At 38.3% G+C, this 22,248-nt stretch overlaps 1 long non-coding RNA gene across 4 annotated transcripts in view; it reads right to left on the bottom strand.

Annotated features, from left to right (window-relative positions):
• The window catches only part of LOC121906184, a 62,716-nt gene that overhangs the window by 34,224 nt on the left and 6,244 nt on the right, over positions 1-22,248 (bottom strand). Inside the window, exon 3 of one of the 4 annotated variants that reach the window (XR_006098565.1) lies at positions 19,075-19,277. The exons of the other annotated variants lie outside the window; for them this stretch is intronic. This is a non-coding gene — a long non-coding RNA (uncharacterized LOC121906184). Of the gene's footprint in view, positions 1-19,074; positions 19,278-22,248 lie in introns of those variants that run through there. 4 annotated transcript variants of the gene reach the window in all.

Below are 22,248 nucleotides of genomic sequence, written 5' to 3' on the forward strand. Positions count from 1 at the left end.
CCTAAGCCTGAGGAGACGGGGCTAGGAGCAGCCTCAGTGCTCTCCTCCCTCCAGTCAAGCATGGCCTCTTTAGGTGGTCCACACACTCGGGAAGGATAGTATATTTTAACTGGTATTAGTGCTGTTTACCCTCCCTCCAGGAGGCGGGACTGCTGGGGATGACCAGCTGGGTTGATATACAGTAGGCTATAAGAAGTTACAATGCAAAAACTGGAATATTGGATGGATGTTTTTCTTGTCTTGGTTTCATGGTGGTGGCACAAAGCTGGGATCAGTCCAGATGCCATGTTGCCTGGATAATCACATCCACTACCGGCATGGATCTTATGCCAAAAAGAGGGACAGGAGACATTGAGCACATATTTAGTTTTGAACCTAACGTTTTCAAAAAGACCTGATGCAAATGTGGTGAAATGGCTAAAATCTGAAGGTGTATTTGTTGTAGAGATTTCTATAATCCAATGGAAGTATTCACTTTTGTTGGGGAATTTTCAGTATGATATAGAACAGTTGTAATTCATTTCCTCACACCATCCCACTGCATTTCTATGCACCTAACGGTTTCTGAATGAGTGTGAATTTGTGTGTATGTGCGTGTGTCTTCCTAAGTGATGCCATCCACTGTGCCCCCTTCATGCCCACCCCCTCAAAATTCCCCCCCCCCCCCCCCCCCCCCACCCATGCAAATTAGAACTTCACACACGTCGCGGCAAGCTGCCGGGTGCTCTGTGATTTCACACGACCAATTAAGGCCCTCTTGGCAGTTGTGTGAACAGTTTCATTAGAGGAGATAATATTGCAAAGTGAAATGATAAGCAATCATTATGATTAATGCCCAGACATTACATTGCTCGTTAATGAGGTGTAAATGATCTCATTATTTTTTGAAAGAGTACAGATTAGATTAAAGTGGAGTGGACAGCGCTCCTCGGTGTTCAGACAAGTTAGTGTTAATTAGGCCCAATCTCCAGGAGCAAATGAGCCGCAACCCTTTGGTAAACAATTAGGCTCCCATAGCCCTGGGCTAGATGGACAAGGATAGGCAACTGAATGGATAGATCGCTTGAGAGATGAATGTTGAGGGAGTGTTAAAATCTGAATCCGAGTCATCGTTCTGTATCCAAGCAAAATTAGACAAATCATCTTTCATGTTGTGCAGAACAGTAGAGTAAGGCAATTAAATATCAGATATCATCCAGTTCATGCTGTTCAGGCTAGATATGATGTTGTTTCCTTCTTACATAATATCCACAAAAATATGACATTAAATTTCATTTTCTTTCTTCCTTTTTTTCTCTTTTATCTATTTTTACTGTACAAAATATAAAAAGTCATTTTTACTAGTGATCATGTGGAGTGGGTCAGATTAAAAAACAAAAACAAAAAACAAACAAACAACAACAAAACGAACAAACAAACAGAAAAACAGTGAGGCTAGATTACATTCTGCATCATCTCCTCTGAATCTCTGTGTATAGGTAGGCAGTTTGAATGGCAGACACCATCAACAATAAAATGAATATATAAAACAGTAACTACAGAATGCAAATACACTGAAAGTCTATCAATGAAAAAATGCAGACAATAAATAGTAAAAAAATGGGGTATGATTTCATGAAAATCTTAAGGATTATAACTTTTTAAAGGTATTTTGCAGTGTGGATTAGAGTGGGGAGATTTTGTCAGTTCTGGGGGAAACACTGAATTCTTGTATTGTATGGCATGTAGCACAAATAGCCAAATGCAAATAAGAAACATTAACAACATATATCAGCAGCCTTGTTATAAAGATACCCATATTGGTAAAAACCCTGAAAAAACATCAAACCTGACTGAAAAGTCATGGACACTGTACCATATCAATGCGTAGCTTATCTATCCATCGTTCATGTTTTACAAAATGGCACAATCCACTCAAGGGTAATAGAAAATTGGCTAATATCAAGATCATGTCTGACTGCTGTACTCATTTTCTGTCCTGAGTCCCACATTTTCAAGCGTGGAGGCCTTGCAGCTGCTCTCAAGGCAAATAAAAGTGAAAAGGAGGGACAATTTTTAAGTGTTTTTATCTTCATTCCTGAGCTCAGTCTACTGGTGTCAAATTATTATTCATTGTGAGTCTTTACTGAATCAAACAACACTTTTTTTTAATTTAAAATAAAAAGTGTAATGTCCAATTTAGCAAAACAAAACACACAAAGGCTTTTGTTGTCGTGCTTTTGTATTTGACTTTGGTAATGAAATTCACTCAGCCAACTAGACCCATTGAATTGTGCTTTATTGAAATTATTTCAGGATTCATTGTCTGAGTATTACAATAATGTCAGTAAACATGAGAGCAAAATTGTTTCAAAGTTTTTTCAAAAAATGTAATATGTGTGATCTTTTATTTCGAGAAACTTAATTAAAAATACACATAAATATTTCATAATTATCAATTAGAATTCTTCACCTTGAAAGGAATAGAACCATTTTTGACAAAGACAGATCTTGATGTCTCCAAGGTTGGTACAGTTTTCCTGTATCGCATCTTAAGACAGACTGGACCAGCCACAGTGGGAAATGTCTGTCTCTGACAACATTGATTTTACCATCCTCTCCCTTTGTCTGAAAAGATATGCTTAGATTATGACAAGAGAAGCGATGCTGTAATCCCTCTGCCATAGGAGTTATGTTTTAGAAACATCAGGCCCTTATCGGTGATTGATAACGCTTAACTCAAAAACATATAGAAGCATTAGGAACGTCAATATTTTGCCGGCGACTGAAGGTGACCCCTGGTTCCTCTGTTTGCAGTGTGTGCGCGGAGGGCTTTGATGGTAAATTTGTAAGAGTGGTTATGTGGGGAGGCTATTATGGATTTGCTATCTTGGCCTGAAGTGTTTGCGGCTGATTATGTGATTAAATCAATAATAATTTCTGTTTGGGCTCCTTTGCTCCTCTGCTTCATCTTCTTTTTCCTGTGTAGTTGAGCGGAACGGTGGGTGGGGACTGGTGTACACGAGTACAAATGCAGGCACACATAACCATATACTACACACACGCGCCAGAACAACTGCTCGGCAGATGGCATAATCGGAACATTCCAGAGTCCAAAAAGTTTACATGATGGGATTTATCACTATGGAGAGACATATGAAATGCTAATTGGTAAAAATTGAAATGTCATGACAGCATGTAAACATCTTCAGTCACACACAAAAGGCATAATTTTATCTTGAACACAACAAGACAAGTTATTTTCAATAAAATAACACACTGATCTGCTTTTACCTGTGGATCCTGTGATGCTAAACTCTAAAAAAGACTAAAGAAGACGCCTAACACCTCAACTCTATCCATCTCTATGTTATTTTCTCTATATCTCAGACCCTGGTTTGGTGCCGACTTGTGCCAGCCACTCCTTAGCAACCGCAATCGCTCCCCTCTCTGGTTCTGCCAGGTTTGTTGTTATGTCTAGACTGCAGGAAATGCAACATTACATTTGTTTACAACCAACAGGAACTAGAACCAGAAGCTGTTACGTGATTAAAGAGTGCTACCCAGAGAGAGTGTGTGTGTGGCTCAACCCCCTGGGTTTGGCAACGATTGACTCGATATAGGCGAACCAAAATGGAGAAAGAGAGCAGAACTGCTGTCTGTATCAGTTAGATGAACAGATTACATTCAACACAGCACTCTCACCAAGATCCCAGGTACTGAAAGTAAGTTAGAGGGAGGCAAGTTGTGTGTTTGTGTGTGTTTGTATGTACTGTATTTATGCTTGTGTTTATTTGAGCACGTGACTATGTATAATATGCATTTAGTGTGGCTGTGGCCGCGTGTGTGTGATTGTGTGTGGCTGCGTTAACTCAGAATCCCTCAGCACCCTCTTAAATCTATACCCAATAAAAATCAGCGCCGTCTCGAAAAACAAAACCCAGGGAAACATCTGTAAAACATCGATTTTGCAGATTGCAAACCAACTGCATGGCTAATGAGAAAAGAAATCATTTTTGATTAATTAACCCAAAAATTGGAGAATCTAAGCTGCCACCAGGGAGATGACAAGTGCTTGCAGGCCTGATCACAAAGGAGGAGGACATACTGTAGAGCTGCTTCCAGCTCCAGCTTGCTTGGAGAGGGAAGGAGAGGCTTTGGGAATGCTGGTAGTTGAAGCATGGCTCCCATTACCGAGCCAAAATCACCAAGAGCCTTTGTGGTGATCAAATGAAGGAGTAAAATATTTTCCACTCAATGATACAAACCCAAATTGTGCCTATTTATTCATGAAGGGAAAATGCTGGTTAGCTATCAGCATAGGTGGAATTTATTGCTTTTACAGTACTATTTCAGTTTCTGCTGTGTTTTTTAAAGGATTGGTTCACCCAAATTACACACACACACGACACAATTTCTCACTTACCTCTAGTGCTATCGAGCCATGCAGAACGTTTTGGTTTTATTTGCAGTGGTTATTTCTGCCACAATTCCAAAACAGCGGAGGTGAATGGAATTATTTGTGGCGCATTAAAAATTACGTTAAAAAAACTTAAAGGTCTCATCCAGAAACAATGTCCCATTAGATAATCAAACACTGTCAAGAGTTTTTATTGGAAGTACTTTGTTACTTGAGTATTTGAAATGTTGTTGAACAGTTTCAAAGCTGTGAGCACCATATATGAAATTACATTCACCTTCATTGTATTTGGGCAAAAAAAAACAAAGATATCTCCATGGCTTGAAGCAAAAAGAGGTAATATTATCCAATAAATCACAAGAAATAAAAAAAAGATTAAAGGAATTTTTTCTGTCTTTCTTTTTGTTCTTGCTTTCTTGTCCTGTTGTCTTCTCTAACAATCCCTTAGATTTATTGTGGGACCCCCTTGGCAGGTCAAACCCCCAGGTTTACAACCACTTGAAGTAAGGGAGAAAATATGTTCTGCTTTGGTTTGGGTGAACCGACCCTTTAATTGAGTTATCATATTCTCCAAATATCACACTCCAATCCTGCAACTTGTTTTTCCGTGAGTGGTGAGAAGTATGAAGTAGAACATTATTGAACATTTTTGCCTGAAATTTATTTACTCTGTTAATCAATCAAATTACATAGCTGCAGCCATTCATCAAAGCCACACAAACACATGCATGCAGTTTGAACGAAAACACACACTCATACTCAAGAGCTCTGAGCCTGCTCACACACACATCAGACAGAAGTAAGCGTGCACACACACACACGCACATACACTCACACCAGAGCTGAGAGAGGGTGTACAGCTCCAAGTTGGGCTGCACTCACAACACAGCTGGTTCTCCAAGGTCAATAAGAAACTTGGAGTGTTTATTTGTCCATGTGTTTTATTTGCTTTCTAATACAGCAGAGGCACTGATTTGACAGATCTACTTGAAAAGAATCATATTGCTTTAACGTCTAAAGAGCGTGGGAAACTTCCACTCACCAAAGAAGTTTTTCTCTCTCCCCTTCCTCTTTTTCATTAGTTTTTCATAATTCATTACCATCCTGACTATTTTCCCTGGTGTCTTAATTCTCCCTTTTTTCCCCTCAAGAAAGCATAATGGTCATACCCTAGCAGCTCACTAGGGTGTTGCAGTAACAACCTCCTACCCTCTGATGGCTAGACAGTAGGCCATTGTAAAGCTGAATCGCCATGGATTTATGGCCATAGTCCTGGTTCCCAGAATGCAATGTCACTATGTCACACCGTCATCAATCTGCTGTCTCTGACTAAAGACAAAGACGGAAAAAAAATCACCACTGAAAAGCAGCACAACAACAAGAGTGATACTTCTTTATGCATGATCTTATTTTCATCAGCTGCCTGTCATAGGTAATATGTGTGGGCACAAAGAGCTCCATTTACTCAACAACGACTGGGAGTTGCCACATCAGACATCATCTACTAGATCCAGATTGCACAATTAACAAGAGGCTGGTTGAGTGCCAAATGTGACCATTGTAGCAAATGAATACACCTTTGGACGCCAAAGCTTTTCCAAGACATTTAATCTTCATTAAGCAATAAAACCTGCAGCCTAGCAGCTATTTTCACCCACAAACATCCACTTATGATACAACATAGGCCTTTGATATGAACAAATATGGGCAGAATTCCACCAATGTATAATAATCCCCAATGCAGAAAGATTTGACATATTACATTTTTACCATAACCCTCAGTTCACCTCCAGTGTCTTTATGCTGCAGATTAAATTCTTCACTTTACACTGACAAATTTGTTGCTAGTAAAACACACACTCAACCAAAAACACACATAAAGTCTGCTGACAGAGACTATACGCTGCTATCTTGCCTTGCTCATAAACTGTTACCTTTCAGAGTCATTTCCCATGATCTACACACACAGATATTGAACATCATAAATCAGCTTCATAAAGGATGTCTGAGAGATTCTGTGTCTTTCTGAAAAATAAAAGAGGAAAAAAAAAAAAAAAAAACTAAATCCGCATGATTAATGTGCTCTTGAACCCTCTCATAGCCATGGTAACCAGGGCAGTTTGCCATGCCATTTAGAGGATCCAGGCGCTGACATAAAAGTAGCATTTTCCAAGTCTCTCGCGGATGCATCTCTTTAGCTCAAAGCAGTTTTTTTTTTAACGAGTCTTCAGTCTAAACTCCTCCTGATTAAGCAGGAAACAAACATTATTCTACTACTGCAAATGTTGTTACATAACACGATAATATAATAAACAGCAAGCATCTTTACAATGATTCCACTTCTCATGTCCATTAGCTGTTTTGCCATTTACCACTCATCTCTCTGTCCTTAGATACTCTTCAGAAACTTTTCATGTCAAAGTGAAAGTGTTTCAAGCATAATGAAAATGAAAGGCCTTGTGTCATACTGCAGTCACGACATATAAATCATAACCTCTAGTGAGAGAAGAACATCCGTATTGGATTTAACACCGGTAATTCTTCTTAATAATCACATACAGAGACAGACAGGCTAAAACAGATGTCTTCGCATAGCATTCCTGGGCTGCAGTTTTTGGGGGAATTTATTAAGTGGAGTGACTAAGAGTCTTTTCACTGCAGGAAAATGCTATTGTAATACACAGGAAGGTCAAATATTGACATGCAGACGGACAGGGACTTCCCCAGTTTTTGATTGAGCTAATTTTCCCATAGGGCTCAGCTTATAACAAAACTTATCATGAATTTTCACATTAAGACAATCAGCTATTTTGCGGGTAGTAAGGAACTTGGAAATCAATAATAGTTAGCGTATACTGGTAATATGTTTACTTAAAATTACCAAACCATAGCCTAAATTAATTAATTAAATTTGTCATGTTTTTATAAAGGTTACCCATCAAATACAACTTCATAAAAACTAAAAAGAAATACAGGAAATTGGGAGTAATATTTTTTCTTTTGTACCCCCAATAAAACTGAATCTATATGTGCAACAAATGCATGCTTTCAGGTAAATAGGAGGATTTTTTATGTACACCCAATAAAGTGGGGCATACTTTGTTTTAGTTGTACGTAAAACAGAATGGAGAGGGGAATTACAGAGTGTAGAGGATGAAGTAAATGAGAAGTATGGATGTAAAAATAAAAAAAGAGAGAGAAACTCACCCACTGGGACAGAGCTGCGATTATAAGTTTGCTGTTGATGCCTCGGATCCGTCAGCTACCTGATGTGTGCCTCCTTTAATTTACTATGTCAATAACACTGCTGTGGAAACATAGCCAGCATGATAGATGTAGACATTTTGCATAGACTTCCCTCCAAAGTGCCAATTCTTAAAAGTGCAAGGAGGAACAAAAAAAAATAATGAAAAAAAAAAAAAGTGCCACTTCTAAATCACCTTACATGCTTTTGCTGCTACATGTAGAAACTTTTTGTCTTTCTTTTAGGAGCTTCTGTTCACTCTGGTCACTTTTCCTGTTTCTGTTTATGACACATCAACATTCTCTTCATCATTAGTCACTACTATGGTCAGGGGTGGATGTGATTGTTGTTTATCTTGTGCTGCACCTCCGTAATTCTGTAGTTTGGGTCATTACTATTTGTAAATTAAACAAGACAACTACAAAGATACGTATTTAATAAGAAAATCTTCTTTCAGAAAAAATTCAAAAGTCAAATTTTGTACATGACAACAGTACCAACAACGCCAACAACAGTGGTTGGCGTTCACATTAAGTCAGTCAAAATTAAGTAGACTGATGTTTGCCATGACAGAAAGCACCTTGAAAAAGTTTGATTTACCTTCATTACAGCTAAGGACTTGACTGTTTTCTCAGACAAAAGGTCTTGAAAGGCGGCCACAAAGTTCAATTAAAGGAGGAGTGGAGAGGTGAGAATTGATTTAAAAGACAGTATTTCAAACTGCACCCCAGAGTACAGAGCAGGGCTCTCACATTGATGACACTAATTCTTCAGTGAAATTCATGTTAGTTGGTGTCTAGACATTTTATTACTTGGCTAAAGCACCAAAGAACGGCTATTTTCCCATTTCAAAGACGCAGCTGCCTACTTAAAGGCAAAAAATTGGGGGTATTTTTGGACATCTGTCAATCACACAAAGAAGAATTGAGGAATGGATGAGGACAGTTTGTGTTACTAGCTCATTAACAATCAGAGGTTAATTAGGCAACAAGATAAGGTCCCCAGATTTACTGTATGTTACCAGCACACCACCATGTCTACATGGCGTGAAGTCAAATACCCTACTGTAGTGCTAATTTAGATTTGTATGCTATTAACGTATAATTAACATTTCCTGCAGGTGGCTCACAAGTTTTTCAATGAACTTAGTTAAAGATAGTTTTCAAGTTAATTGCAGTTGATTGCTGCATTTTAGTCAGAGGATTAGGTTCACACAATGAGCTGGCCATATGAAGAACTCTAGGTGCTTAAGCAGTTTGGGTGAATATTAAATGCCTGCTAGGCAATGTTTGGACAAAATACAGTACATCTCACATTTTCTGAAACAGAATTTCTGCCTTGACTTTTCATATGCACCCATGTAAAGATGAGTTAACAACACAGGGTAACATAGATGAGGGCAACAACAAAAACAACCAACAATATCAAGCATTTTGGACAGTAATCAACATGTTGATGCCGTGATCCTCTTGAACAGAAAGGGTGACACAGAGTAGATTCTCAAAATGTGTCTTGGACTGCATCCCCATAATCTACTGCAATAGTTCCCAAGCTTTTTTTTTCTTCTTGTGACCCCTTAATACAAAACTGTCTATTTGCGACCCCTTCTCACAGAATTCATGTCTATGAAAAAAATGAAAAGTTTTCAAGGAAGTCAAAAAAAAAAAAGTGTTCTTATTTCCTTATGCAGAAATCATCTCATGGCCATGTAAACTCACCACCACAAACCCTTTTGGGGGTCTTAACTCCAAGGTTGGGAACAATTAATCTAATGGATACCAAAGCAAACTTTTTTTCCCAAAGCGTTGCTGAGGGTTTCCAAGAAAAAACTCTTCCTGATACTGTTTTTTGTCCTTTTTTCTGGCAACACCTTAATTCCAGACTAAGGCATCTTATGTTTTTTTATACATTTTCAAATGTGTTCCATAAATAAGGCTGTTGTTGCCTTCAGAACATTAACAAAACACTTCTCTGGTACCTTGGTCATCCTTGTCAATATTTTGAACAGCAAATCTAAAGGTATTCATACGCTGGCTATAAATTAAATGTCTAATGTCTTATACCTGGGGAGTACAAAAAACCCATTTATTTACAAGATAAAGTTGCAAAGTATTACTTTAAACAGAGAAACAGTACCTCACTGAATGCATTTTCTATCATTTAATTTTGTGCTAACATGCAGTCTTCAAAACACACACACACACACACACACACACACACACACACACAAGTTGATTAGCAGGGCTCCTGTGAGTGTGTGTCATGTTTTAGTGGAAAATTACAGCTCTTTCAACAATTCCTCAGTCGGAATCCCATTCTAAAGTGGATTTTATCTGCAAATCACAATTATTTTGTTCATGCTCTGTTTTAATGGGCACACCCGCTGGGCTGAAGAAGACACTTCTCTATTCATAAATGTATTACTGCTGGGGAATCATTAACTTATTGTTAGCGGTGCGACTGATGGCTTATTGACATGACAACATTCAACCAACACTTTTGTCTTTAAGCCGTACATCCATATCACTGAAAACAATGTCATCTACCCCATTTTCACCACTCCCCTTGTGTGTTTGAGCTTAGTGGAAGGCTTTTCTGTGACCAGGAAAAAAAAACACACCCAGCAAGAGATAAGTGTAGGCTGGGTTTCTGGAAAGACTGAAGAGGTTTTCTTTATGACGAGGAATAAGAAAAACAAAAGCACCAGATGCCACAGTAAATGGGACAGGAGGGTGTGAGATGATGTTAGACAGAAATCACTGTTTGCTGAAAATGATATACATCTGTTTGCGTCAACTTAAGACAATAGCGATAAAAGCCAAAATAGTAGCAAAACAGAGCAGAGACGATAAATTGCAATGTGTGAATTATCTCAGAAGTGAAGCTCTGTCTGATATTTATGGCTGGAGATGCAGGAGAGTCATAGAGTCAGACAGTTTGCACAGATGGTGGCCATCCTTGGTCAACATTCAAATAAAAACGGAATGAGCGTCTCCCTCTGTGTCCAGCTATTCCTCTCTCAGTGAATGCAGACGCAGATAAAAGGACGGGGTGTAAAAGTGTTTAAGTAGGCAGAAGTTGTAAAGGAGAAAAAAGCAGAATCGCTATTCACTGCTTGTGCAATCCTTTCTGCCTTGTTGAACTTTATTAAATTCTGTCGTTCTCTCCTTCCCGTCTGGCTCCCTTTGTCAGCTTCTTCTCATGCGTGACTCTGAATTTTTTTTTTTTTTTTTTTTTTTTTTTTTTCAGAGGTGCTGTGGAGGGCACTCAGGCTGAAAGAATGTGTTGGTGATAATCATACCATCAGTGTACCAATAAGAACCCAGCTGAGATGAATCATGGTGAGGGTATCTGGATGTTGACTGTTGTTGAGTCAGTGAGGGTTTCTATATTCTATACATGTGAGAAGAGCTGTGTTCACTCAGCAGGTCCACATGCTTGGTTGTGAATTGCAGCTAAAATCTGATTTTTGGAAGTGTTTGTACATGACTCATGACAGACACACGACTGTTTATATGGTATAATCATAAATATACAACAGTGAAAAAAGCAGGTACACTCATGGCAAAATTATTTACAAAGACACATCTCATCATGTTCTGTCATGTATCTGTTTTCATTACATCTCATAGTGCATACCATCGAGATTTGACTGAGTTGAGATATTGTAAAAATCACTGGTTCCCAACTTTTTTGGTTTGTGACCAGTTAAAACAATTTGAACAGTTTAATAAATAAGTGATATTTTTATTTATTTATGTTTAGAGGGCTGGGGAAATCTAGTAATTCACTAAAAAAATGGCAAAGATTAGAGGAAAATATGACAAAATTTGCGTAATTTTGCATCGCAGAAATTCTTTTTTTTCTGTTTTATCTCCGGCAGTCATCTAGCGACCCCTTCTGTGAGTCCCGCCCCTATGTTAGGAACCACTGATCTAAATAGCAGTGCATGGTTGTCCATTACTGAGACAACACCACTCAAACATGCTGTTGTAAAGCCAAAATTATTCATTTATTTTTTTATTTGAATGACTACATACAACATGTCATAATGCATCAAGATCCAATTGTGAGCTACACGCTGTTTGCAGTTCATACTGAAAACATTAGAAATGTTTCACATGGGAAGGAACAAATCTGAACTGAAACAGTCACATTGGCTTAACCCTAATCCTAACCCTAACCCTAACCCTATTCTCCAGATACCCGTTTGGAAAATCAACTAAAAATATAACTATATATTCAAAGACTAAAAAAAAGTGCATGACAACAGCTTTAGGACAGGGAACCTCAGACATTTTCATATAACAGAACCAAAATAGACACACTAGAACACACACACACACACACACACACACACACACACACACATAAATATATATATATATTTGTTAAAGTTCCCCTCCACTCACACAAATGTTTTTCCTCTTATTCCTACAGTTGAATGCTTGAGCTTCACTGTGTAGAATGATGTATGTGCAGAGTTTGTCACTGGAAGGCTGTTTTCACATTCAGCTACTGAAAGTGGAAAGTTCTTTTTTGCTGACTGAAAATCAGATTTTAATGGGTGGACCTACGAGCATGATTTGTGATATTACAAATAGTTTGGAAGCAAATCCTGGTCCAATATTCAACTTACACAAGTGTGATGTGGAAACTTGAGGCCTCCAGTGCACAAACACTGAAAATGAACTTTACAGTGAAGTAGGAGACATCTTGTGTCCAGTAGTTAAACTTTTGAAATGAACAATATTTGCATATTTATAGATTCTGGAATTTTTAATGAGGAAGAAGGAGTAGACACCATTAAAAGGATTTTACAAGAGAATTTAACTTTTTCGTGGAAAAATCATATCAGACACAAAGTATTATTTGAAGCAGAGTACTTTATATACATCTTAAAACAAGTCTTGAGGGGATCTTTAAGATTGTGTCCCCATATGGTAAGGTTTTGTCTAGTAAATTAAATTACAGTGTAATAAACTATGTTTCATGTCGCCTGGGTTTCATCAAGGTCCCCAGACTCAACTTTGTGAGGTTCAAGATACCTGTGTGAATCACAGCTGTTCTGTCGACTATTTTATTTTTTCTGTCTAAGAGACAAGTTTGGTCTCAAAGTATGTCTGTAGTCTGGCCTTTCATTACAGCAGCTATGAAAGCCAGGCTAATGGATATGAAAGTCCGATCAATTGGCCAGGAAAGGGAGATTAGGGAGGGATGAGTCACCATATTCCTCCTTCTTGACAACCATGTCATGCCTTGCAGCCTCTCCAGAGACGTCGCTGATTGATGCCTATCTTTCATCAGTGCAGCTTTAATCTGACAATCCACGTGTTTTATAATCATATCAGCAAAAATCTATATCACATCAGCCTCTCTTTCCCTGTTCCTCACATTTTTGCTTTTATAGAAGGAAGAAAAACTGACAGGGCTGACAGTAGTGAGATGCACATCTTTATCTATTGATCACATTCTGAAAAAAAAAAAAAAAAAAAAAAAAATTGAGAGGTGATGAAGACGAAGGGCAAGAAAAGGCTGTTCCGTAAAACAAACAGTGATTGTGAAGTGACAGTCTGGGAAGAAGTGGCAGACTCTCTCCTGGTGCCGGCCAAACAAACAAACAGAGGGGCGAGACAAAGTGCAATCACTGACCTTTGTTCAAAGAAGCCATCTAATCTGTTTCCACTTTACTTAATTAGAAAAAGCAGAGGGATTTTTAATGTGCACAGTGTTAATGGGAAACAGCTCACAGGTGCTAATTAAAAAGAGAAAAAAAAAGATCTCTTGGGTAACTTTGAGTCCATTAATCTATATATTCATCCATCACAAACTTGGCAAACTTATCTCTGATTATATTTACTGCATTTTAAAGACTGGTAATAACCCAAAAAATATAAAATCCCACATGTTTGTGAATATTTAAGTATTCATAAACAAATAAATGTTTATTCCCCATACTTATACATACTTTTGCCCTGTGAATTACAGGGTCTGGCCTTCATCAAACCTAAGAGTTTGGTAGTATAAACTTTTTGCTCTATGGCTGATGGCTTTTTCCCACTGAAAGCTACAGGTTTATGCAGACAGTGATTAACCAGTGCTTTACAGGTTCGACAGAGGCTTTGTGTGTGCCCTTGAGATGGCAAATACAGTCATTTCCTCTTTGACTGTGACTGTTAAAAGGAGCCGGCACTGAGCTGCTCTGCCAAAATAGTGCTTCATGTCGTATAATCCAGTGAGTGTTTGACGGATGGTAGCCCACTTTAATATCAACTAAAAAACTGAAAATTTCAAATATGGAAATGTCACATTAAAAATAATGGCAAAAATGTTGGTTACTTATAAGCGTAATATTAAAATGATTTGGAAACAGTTCTAACTGATCTAATTGCAGATTTATATAAATTTGTGGTAGTGGAATATTTATATTTAATTTTTAAGCACAACTTTGAGGTGCTTAACTTCTGCATCCCTTTCACGGCCAAATATTGTACTTTTTACATCACTACATGCATCTGTGAGCTGTAGTTACTAAAATACAATGTCTTTTATGGGTTAAACTAACTAACAAATAGTTTTCTCACATATTAAAACATCAGTAATAGTAATCCAGTATTATAATGTATAATGGTATAACATTGAGGGGGCTATTTCGTGTGGTGAGTACTTTTACGTTAATACTTGAGTGATGGAATTTGACTTACATAACATAAGGGCTTTCTTTGTGTTTTTCATCTTTATGCTCTTCTCACTGGTTTGAAGTGAGCCAATATCTGTTGGAAAAAGGTGTTGTCACGTATTCCCACGCACCAATCAGAGTTTGGCAACATTTGAATCAGAATCTGATGACAGCTTGTGGGTTGTTTGGTCACTTTGCCTATCAAAGTTGATCAAACCACACACAGTCCCAACAAGGTTTTTTGAGTGTTAAACCCTTCTTAAATAAAACCTGAAGATGTTTTTTTGTAACTTTGATTGTTGCTTATTTAGTCATTAATATTCAATGTTATGGAGAGAGACTTAATTTGAAAACACATTTTGGGGGGCTTTAAGTAAGATTTGCCTTAAAACATGTTTCCAACACTGGGGCAAGTTGTCACATGGTATGCGGTACATTGTTTATTAAAATAGAATACCAATTCATTACAGAAAATAAACAAATAAATAAATCTAGATGGAGCTTTAAATGCGGCTCTGCTTTCCTAAAAGGTCAGAGTATCTTTAACACCTCAATATACACATTTCCTTTTTGCATTAAGGTTTTATAATAAATGAATTCTCTTGATATACACTACAACAAGATAGTGAGAAACGATAACGCGCATATTTTTGCTTCCTACGTGATACAGGACCCAGTAGATGATGAGCTCAACCCCATGCTATGCACCCTTAACCACATTAAAGCCCCTCTTGTATGGGCAGTGTGTGGTCTGCCTCTAAGGGACGGCAGGGGATGCAGGAAACAAATTAGCTTTCTTGACCTTGGCCCAAGTTTCCCTTCCACCCTTCACCCCTCCTCCTCCCTGTCCTTCATCTGGCCACTTCAAGGGTCAGCTGGATGACAACACGCCTCTGTTGTCCTCCACAGTGGGGATATATTCAGATGAGAAGCTCATATAGGCCTGACGTGCATCGTGGGAAATGAAGTTTATGACTTCAGTTTATATACGAGGTCAACTGGATGTGGTCAGAATGATTACCAGTCATACACATATCTTGTTTATGATGCTGGGCAAAAAGAGTAATTGTGAACTGAAAATACAGAAAGGGAGAAGAAAAGAGGCTTATAATTTCTGAGTGAAACAAGCTTGAGGAAGGGTTAATATAAAGCACTGAATGAAGACAGATAATTTCAGCATGGGATTAAACAGTGAAATCACTTGAAGACAGAACGTTTCCTGACAACATGAGGCTGTCACACAGTCTTTTTCAACCTCAGTCTCAAGGTCACGATTACTTACACACACACACACTGCTGCCACCATAAATTAAAAGTTTTTTTTCTAACATGTTAAGTTTATATCTCAAAAGAAATTTAATTTTCACTACCATAGTGGCCTCTGCCCGAGCCTAAAATGAGAGACCTTTTGGCTATAGGAGTGAAAAGAATCCTTTCAATGATAGATATTGGATTGTAACACCAACAGGCAAATCTAATTCTCCCAGTTGACGCGAAAGCACGTCTGTGTGCATCAGTGTTCAGCCTGAGAGCAAAAATAACCTGGGGTGTCCTGGGGAGGGAAGTAGCAGCTCTATATTAATGCTCATACTCTTCATTGATCTATGAGGGCTCCTTAATCTTGTGGGCAGCTTCTTCCTACGTATATTTCATAATGTGATACATAGTGCATCGATAACACTGGTAAGGGCCTATACTTTCTCATGCTGGCTCACAGCATTTATTGATCCCAGACTGAAGTAAACATGTCTTTAACACATGGGCCTGTCACTCCTCGCAGATAAAACAAAATTGTCAAGACAAGGTCCTCGTTATTAGACACTCTAATGATGACACGAATCAATAGTTAACATGACAAGTTATCATCTGCAAAGTTAATATCCGATTGTAACCACAAGATGGAAAATGAGGAGATTAGAAAAAAAAAAGGCATCTCTGCGTGGTTGAAGCAAAGCAAACAAATGCTCGAGACACGTGTTTATTGCTCACCACCTTAAACTCTCCATGCTGTGGATTATTTATTTTGTTGTATGATTCAACTGGTGTTCTGGGAATGGATGACAAAATATACATACAGTAAAATGACTCAGGAGCATGGCTTTGGCAGTGCGCCAAATTGACCATATCCTTATGACTAAATGGTAGCTTAAGCCAGAGCAATTTCCTCCACATTTTCTGAAGGCAGTCAAGTAAAAATGATTATAGGTGTGAGCTGTGAGTAAGGTTTAACAAATATGGGTTTTTGAAACCAAAGTTACTGGATACTGGTGTTTTTTTGCACTGACACTGCCAACACCTGTTTCCTATTTGCAATTTTTGTCGTGCCAAAATATGACATGAAAATAAGACATTGGCCGGTTATTGTTAGACCTGCCTCTCCTATCCTAATAGAACTTCTCTTGTTGACAGAAATAAAGTATTTACTTGTTTCTATTTTCATTTGTATTCTATTCATCTGCCCTTCTGAGTGGTTGTTTCACTACAGCATAAAGATATTGTTTCATATTGTGAATTTGATGCCAGATGAAGGTGTAACATAACGCTGTATATGTCATAGTACAGTCGAGTAAATGCTGAGAGGATACAAGAATTCAACCCTTTTCTTTCATATAATTTAATTTTTCCCAACAGGTGTGCATTAGATTAGAACATTTAGAAAAAATATTTTAAAAAACCAACAATTTTCTCCCTAGAGCTGCAGAAAAAAGCCTTATTTAAACCTTCACTAAGCACAGTAAACTGACTTTCAACTGAAACCAGGAATAATAAATTAAACGGTTCAATAAAGGATCTTTAAAGATGTGCAAAGACAAATTTAAAGCAGACTTATAAGTGGATGAAACGACTATCTCATATTAGCCCAGTATGTTGCTAGACCAACGTAAGAGTCTGAACTGATTCATGTAAACTGGAGGTTCATCCATAGGCCACCAGTTGCTGATGACACAGACTAGTCAAGTGTGTATGTGTGTGTGTGTGTGTGTGTGTGTGTGTGTGTGTGTGTGTGTGTGTGTGTGTGTGTGTGTGTGTGTGTGTATTCCTCTAAAGTGAGATCACATGGCCAGCAGTCTGAGTCCAGACAGTAGGAAGTGAAAGTGCCACTGCAGCCACAACACAGGTCAGATCTCAAACACGGTTTTCCGCTGTACAGTGCAGTCGCTCTTCTCGTTTTACTCACAAAAGTGCAGGAGATATTTGAAGACGAACGACAGAGGATGAGCCCTGGTTTAAGTGATGTAACAAGTAGACAATGGGGGGAATTAGAAACTGTGCACATGTATTTTTAGTTCAATATCCGTGAGGGGGAGTAAAAAGAAGTTTCCAACCACTGATGAGTACATGTATTAAAATAGAAAATATATTAAATATACAAACAAATTCAAAAGAGTTTACACTCCAGCAAGTCATGAATTGATAGGACTTTGTATCTTGACATGAACATAACATCTAATTTCTGCAAAAAAATACTGTAACTCATATGAATTATTTCAGAATAAGAAAACTTTAAGTATGTTACCAATGTATGTTTAACATTTGTTGAGGAACTAAGTAGGTTTGTTTTTATCTATAGAGCATGTTTTTGTTATCAGAATTCTCCAGCTTGACGCCGTGCTCACTGTTGCATTAGAAGCCCCTTTTTTTTCAGCAGTTTAATGAGCTAAACCTTGGAAGCGTTTTGGAAAAAAGGGACACACCATGGGTTACTCAGTTTGATTTTATTTTCTCATTGTGTCTGACATCAAGGGAGGGAGAGAGGGGCAAACTTGTGAGGTTTGACAAAGACAGCAGCAGAAGTGGAAGCGTGAAAAATAAAACGAAAGGGGCATAGCTATTTGTGTGCAATGAAGAAAGACATAAAAAACAGCCTCGCACTGAGATAGTTGCTCCAAATGAAATACCTGGAGATTGCATGTTGCCTTGCATTTGCAGGGGTATTCAGTTTTAATTAGGGTTTTGAAGACATCTTTTATCAGACTGTCACTAATCTCTCTCTCCCCTACCCCCAGCCCCACTCCTCCCTTCACACACACACACACACACACACACACACACACACACACACACACACACACACACACACACACCCACGCACACCGTCATCCTCTCAAATTTTAAAATGCAAATACACAGCCACAAGAAAAAAAGACCGAAAAATTAAGAAGAAAAAAAAAAAAAAGATTTTATGGAATAGTACAACAATTTGTCTGATACACACATTATCAAAAAGCAATGAATTGGGGACAAAACCATTGTCCCATTTCATTTTGGAGAACAAACCATTACCTCTACTTTTTAATTGCATTTTCTTTGGGGCAAAGGTGATAATTCATTTTGCTCAGGGTGACACACATGAAGCCGAAACAAGCATATAAAGAACTGTTAAAATAGTATTCTTGCCTTCAGTCCTGGAAGAACTATTTAAATTCTAACGTGGTAAGAGCATACTGTGGGACAGAGAAAGAGGCAAATAATAAATCATGCTCTGCTCTACAGTTCATGAACAAACAGCTGCTTATTTCAATCTTAAATGACATCATCATTTTGAATAAAAAGTGAAAGAAAAGGAAAAGTGAATTGAAGTGATTAGTTAGTTTGATAAATGATTAAATTGGTATCAACTTTGTTTCACAAATTAAAAGATAGTGATATATATCCCACTATATTCCCTTCGTATTCCTAGAAATTAAAAATAAAGTATATTTATTAAACACAAATATATAAAAATACGTCTGAATTTACACTAAAGCACGTACGTTTTCAAAAAAGTATCTTTCAACGTAGCCGTGTAACAAAGGCAACTTCTTGCTGTAAAATGTCGTCTTTCCCTCTCGTTTCTATCTGTGTGTGCTGTGGTGGTTAGACTGTCTCCCTCTCTTCATTCCTGGCCCTCTTCCATTGTTAGTCACCTTGTTTATTGGCTGGAGCAGCCGTGGCGTACTGGACATCATCTGAAACTACAAACGACAGGATGCAATAAGCTGGAGAATAGCAGCAATCTGAGGAAAGTTCTCCATTCACCAGAGGTCCCTAACTCTCTGTCTTCTTATCCTGGGCAGAAAATAAAAAAATCAATACGGGCTCACAGGGCTTGATAAAAGTGCTGGACAGGGAGAGAAGCAACGCTGGGTATAGTAAATTAAAGTGATCAAAATTTTCCAGTTGACTCAGCCCACAGCCTACATAAACTAACAACCCTGTCTCCACAACTGTCCGTCATCCTCTTCCACCCACTATCTTCATTCTCTCCTTCAATTTTATTTCAGTCATTCCTCACCATTTTGCTGTTTTTTGCATTGTTTTCTGTTGTTTTTTATTTTTTAATTGTTGCCTAGAGATGTTAAAATTTTGCAGTGTTTTGTATTAAAATCTGGGGATTTAAAAGCAATTTCTCTGCCTACACTGGTGAACTGCACTTGAGCAAGACACCAACCAAACAATTTTCTCTATGTAGAAGAGCAATAGGTCACCACTAACCAGACAAGACTAGCTGCAGTATCAGCCATTATTCAGTTCATTCTAGTGCTACTTGTGGTCACTGACTTGACTGAAAGTAGAAAGTTCAAATAAAGATGCTATACCACACATTTTTAACCATGACTATATCATTGCCAAATAAAATGTGACACTTAAACCTGCCTTTATTGTTTTTGGGTACTTGGGAGCAGCGCAACAAGCTGAACACACGACACTGACATAATTATCGCCTTATAAAGTTGCTATGGTGAAGGTGTTTGCAGTTAGCAGCAACAATAGCCTATTTACACATTCGGCACAAAGCAACTTTAACATTCATTTGCGGTCATGTTATTGTCCACCTAATGAATGTAAATATAATATTTAATTTCCTTGTAGCTCTGTTTTGGACTCAACAACTCCTGAGGGAACTCTTTGGCTATTTAGCTGCTAAATGCTCCATGATGTTCACCAGCTAGCCGCTACCTTTGGCCGTCTGTCTGTTGGTGCTGGGTAGGTAGTGTACGGTGGGTTTTTCAGAGCTTTTTTGCTGAAAATGGCTACCTGCTGTGAGACGGAACAAAAATAGTAAGGTTGCAGGTCTTAAAAACCAAAACAATGAGCAGAAAGATGCAAAATCACTCTGTGGAGCTGAGGGGAACTGAGGGGATAAGTTGGTGATAATCCTATGTGAGTTTGTCACTACCAGAGACCCCTTTCACATTCCACGTTGTCATTTGTTCTATTATTGATTTAAAAATGATTCATTACTACAGCTAAATGATTCATTACTACAGCTTTAAGTATAAGTAATGGAGGCTAATTGCCATTTGACAACAGGTAGCCTCACTCTCACAATAGAGGTATTGCCAATGCTTGTGTTCCTCAAATTTAAGACTTTAAATCATGTTGCCTCATATGAAAATTAGTGTGTTTCTTCCATTCTGCCTCTCTGAAATCAATCAAAAATTTTTTTCCATCTATCTTTTGCTCCTTTCACCATCTGCCGTTGCCAGAACACTTGACATAACACTGCCGTTCCCTCTTCCTGTAAGGAAATAGAGTAGATCTTCCCCCATGTCTGACCCTTTAACACACAATGGAAACTGTGTAAACTACCATTCTCATTTGTTAATTTTAATCTTGTGAAAATGTTCTTAAAATTCAAGCAATAATTTAATTTATGAAGGTTAAAGCGCTTTAACTCCCTGCCCAGATGACGTGTATGCACTGTATTCCTGATGCATGCCTTCACCTACTCTGTTAGAAGTGTGCCTGACCACACATAAACTAATTCAGTTACAGTAATACCAGCAGCAGCTGACTCACTCAGCTAACACACCCCATGCCAGCCCCACACAGGGCCCCTTGGCACCTTGTCCACCTAACAGTAAGAAGGGATTAACAGGGATTGGCCAATCCAGTCCAGTCTCATGGTTTGTGAGCTTTACCACAGAACTAAGCTGATATGCCAGCTCAACACTGATAACTGCAATTTGATGGTTGTGCTGTGTACTGTGGGAAAATGTCTCATGTCTTGTCTCTTGTTTTATATCAAGTTTACGGTGATAGTTCAGCGATTTCTGCATATTTCCACTGCAGTGGATTTCATTTCATATTCACTGCCTGGCCCTTAAAAGACAAAATGATGAAAACAGCTAATTAAAATAAAAATAACAAGAGGCCAAGTTGTGGCAAACACCACACAATGCCACCCCCAACTGCCACCCAGGTGGCTTCGACTGACCTCCGCTGTATATTAATGTGTGTGTCTTCCTGTACGTGCCAATGTGACAGTGGGTGTGTGTGTCAGGGATCAGCTTAAAAGAAACACTAACTACCCGGGCCAGCACTGGCTGTGGCCTAATATCCTGTTGACCCTGGTTAGACGGCAGACAGCCTTGAGACACTTAAATCCAGCCGTAACCCTGAGCAACACGCACATGTCCTGTTAGCTCACATCCCAGCTTGGCTTTCCAGGGACCAGGGACCCAGCACGGCCTTCAGCCAAGAGCCCCCACAGCCCTTCATTCTCCTCTTCAAACAGTGTGTGTGGTGCAACATGATACTAATATAAAACCACATACACAGTGATACAGGACGAGGTTTCCTGACTTGCAAAAATAACGTAAGAGGAAGAGGTGAAGAACTGTGAAGTGTCATATTTGATGGCTCCACTTCCCATCACATATACTTACTTATACTACGGATACTTACAGTTAAACATAACTTGCACACTGATACAGTGGTCAAACTTTAGACTGGAACTATTTGTTGTGTCATACTACTTATTAATATTTTTAATTGACATGTTTTTTTGTCTGGTATCAAATATATGCAACAACTTAATATGTTTATGTATTTGTTTATTTAATAGAACACAACAGGTAGTGTGCAAAGTTGCAAGTCAACAGATTACAAGTTAAATGCTCTAGTTTAAAGGAGGATTAACACACAATCCTGTTTATCAGT

This window comes from Thunnus maccoyii, chromosome 10 (assembly GCF_910596095.1).
Source record: "Thunnus maccoyii chromosome 10, fThuMac1.1, whole genome shotgun sequence".
NCBI classification, from domain to species: Eukaryota; Metazoa; Chordata; class Actinopteri; order Scombriformes; family Scombridae; genus Thunnus; species Thunnus maccoyii.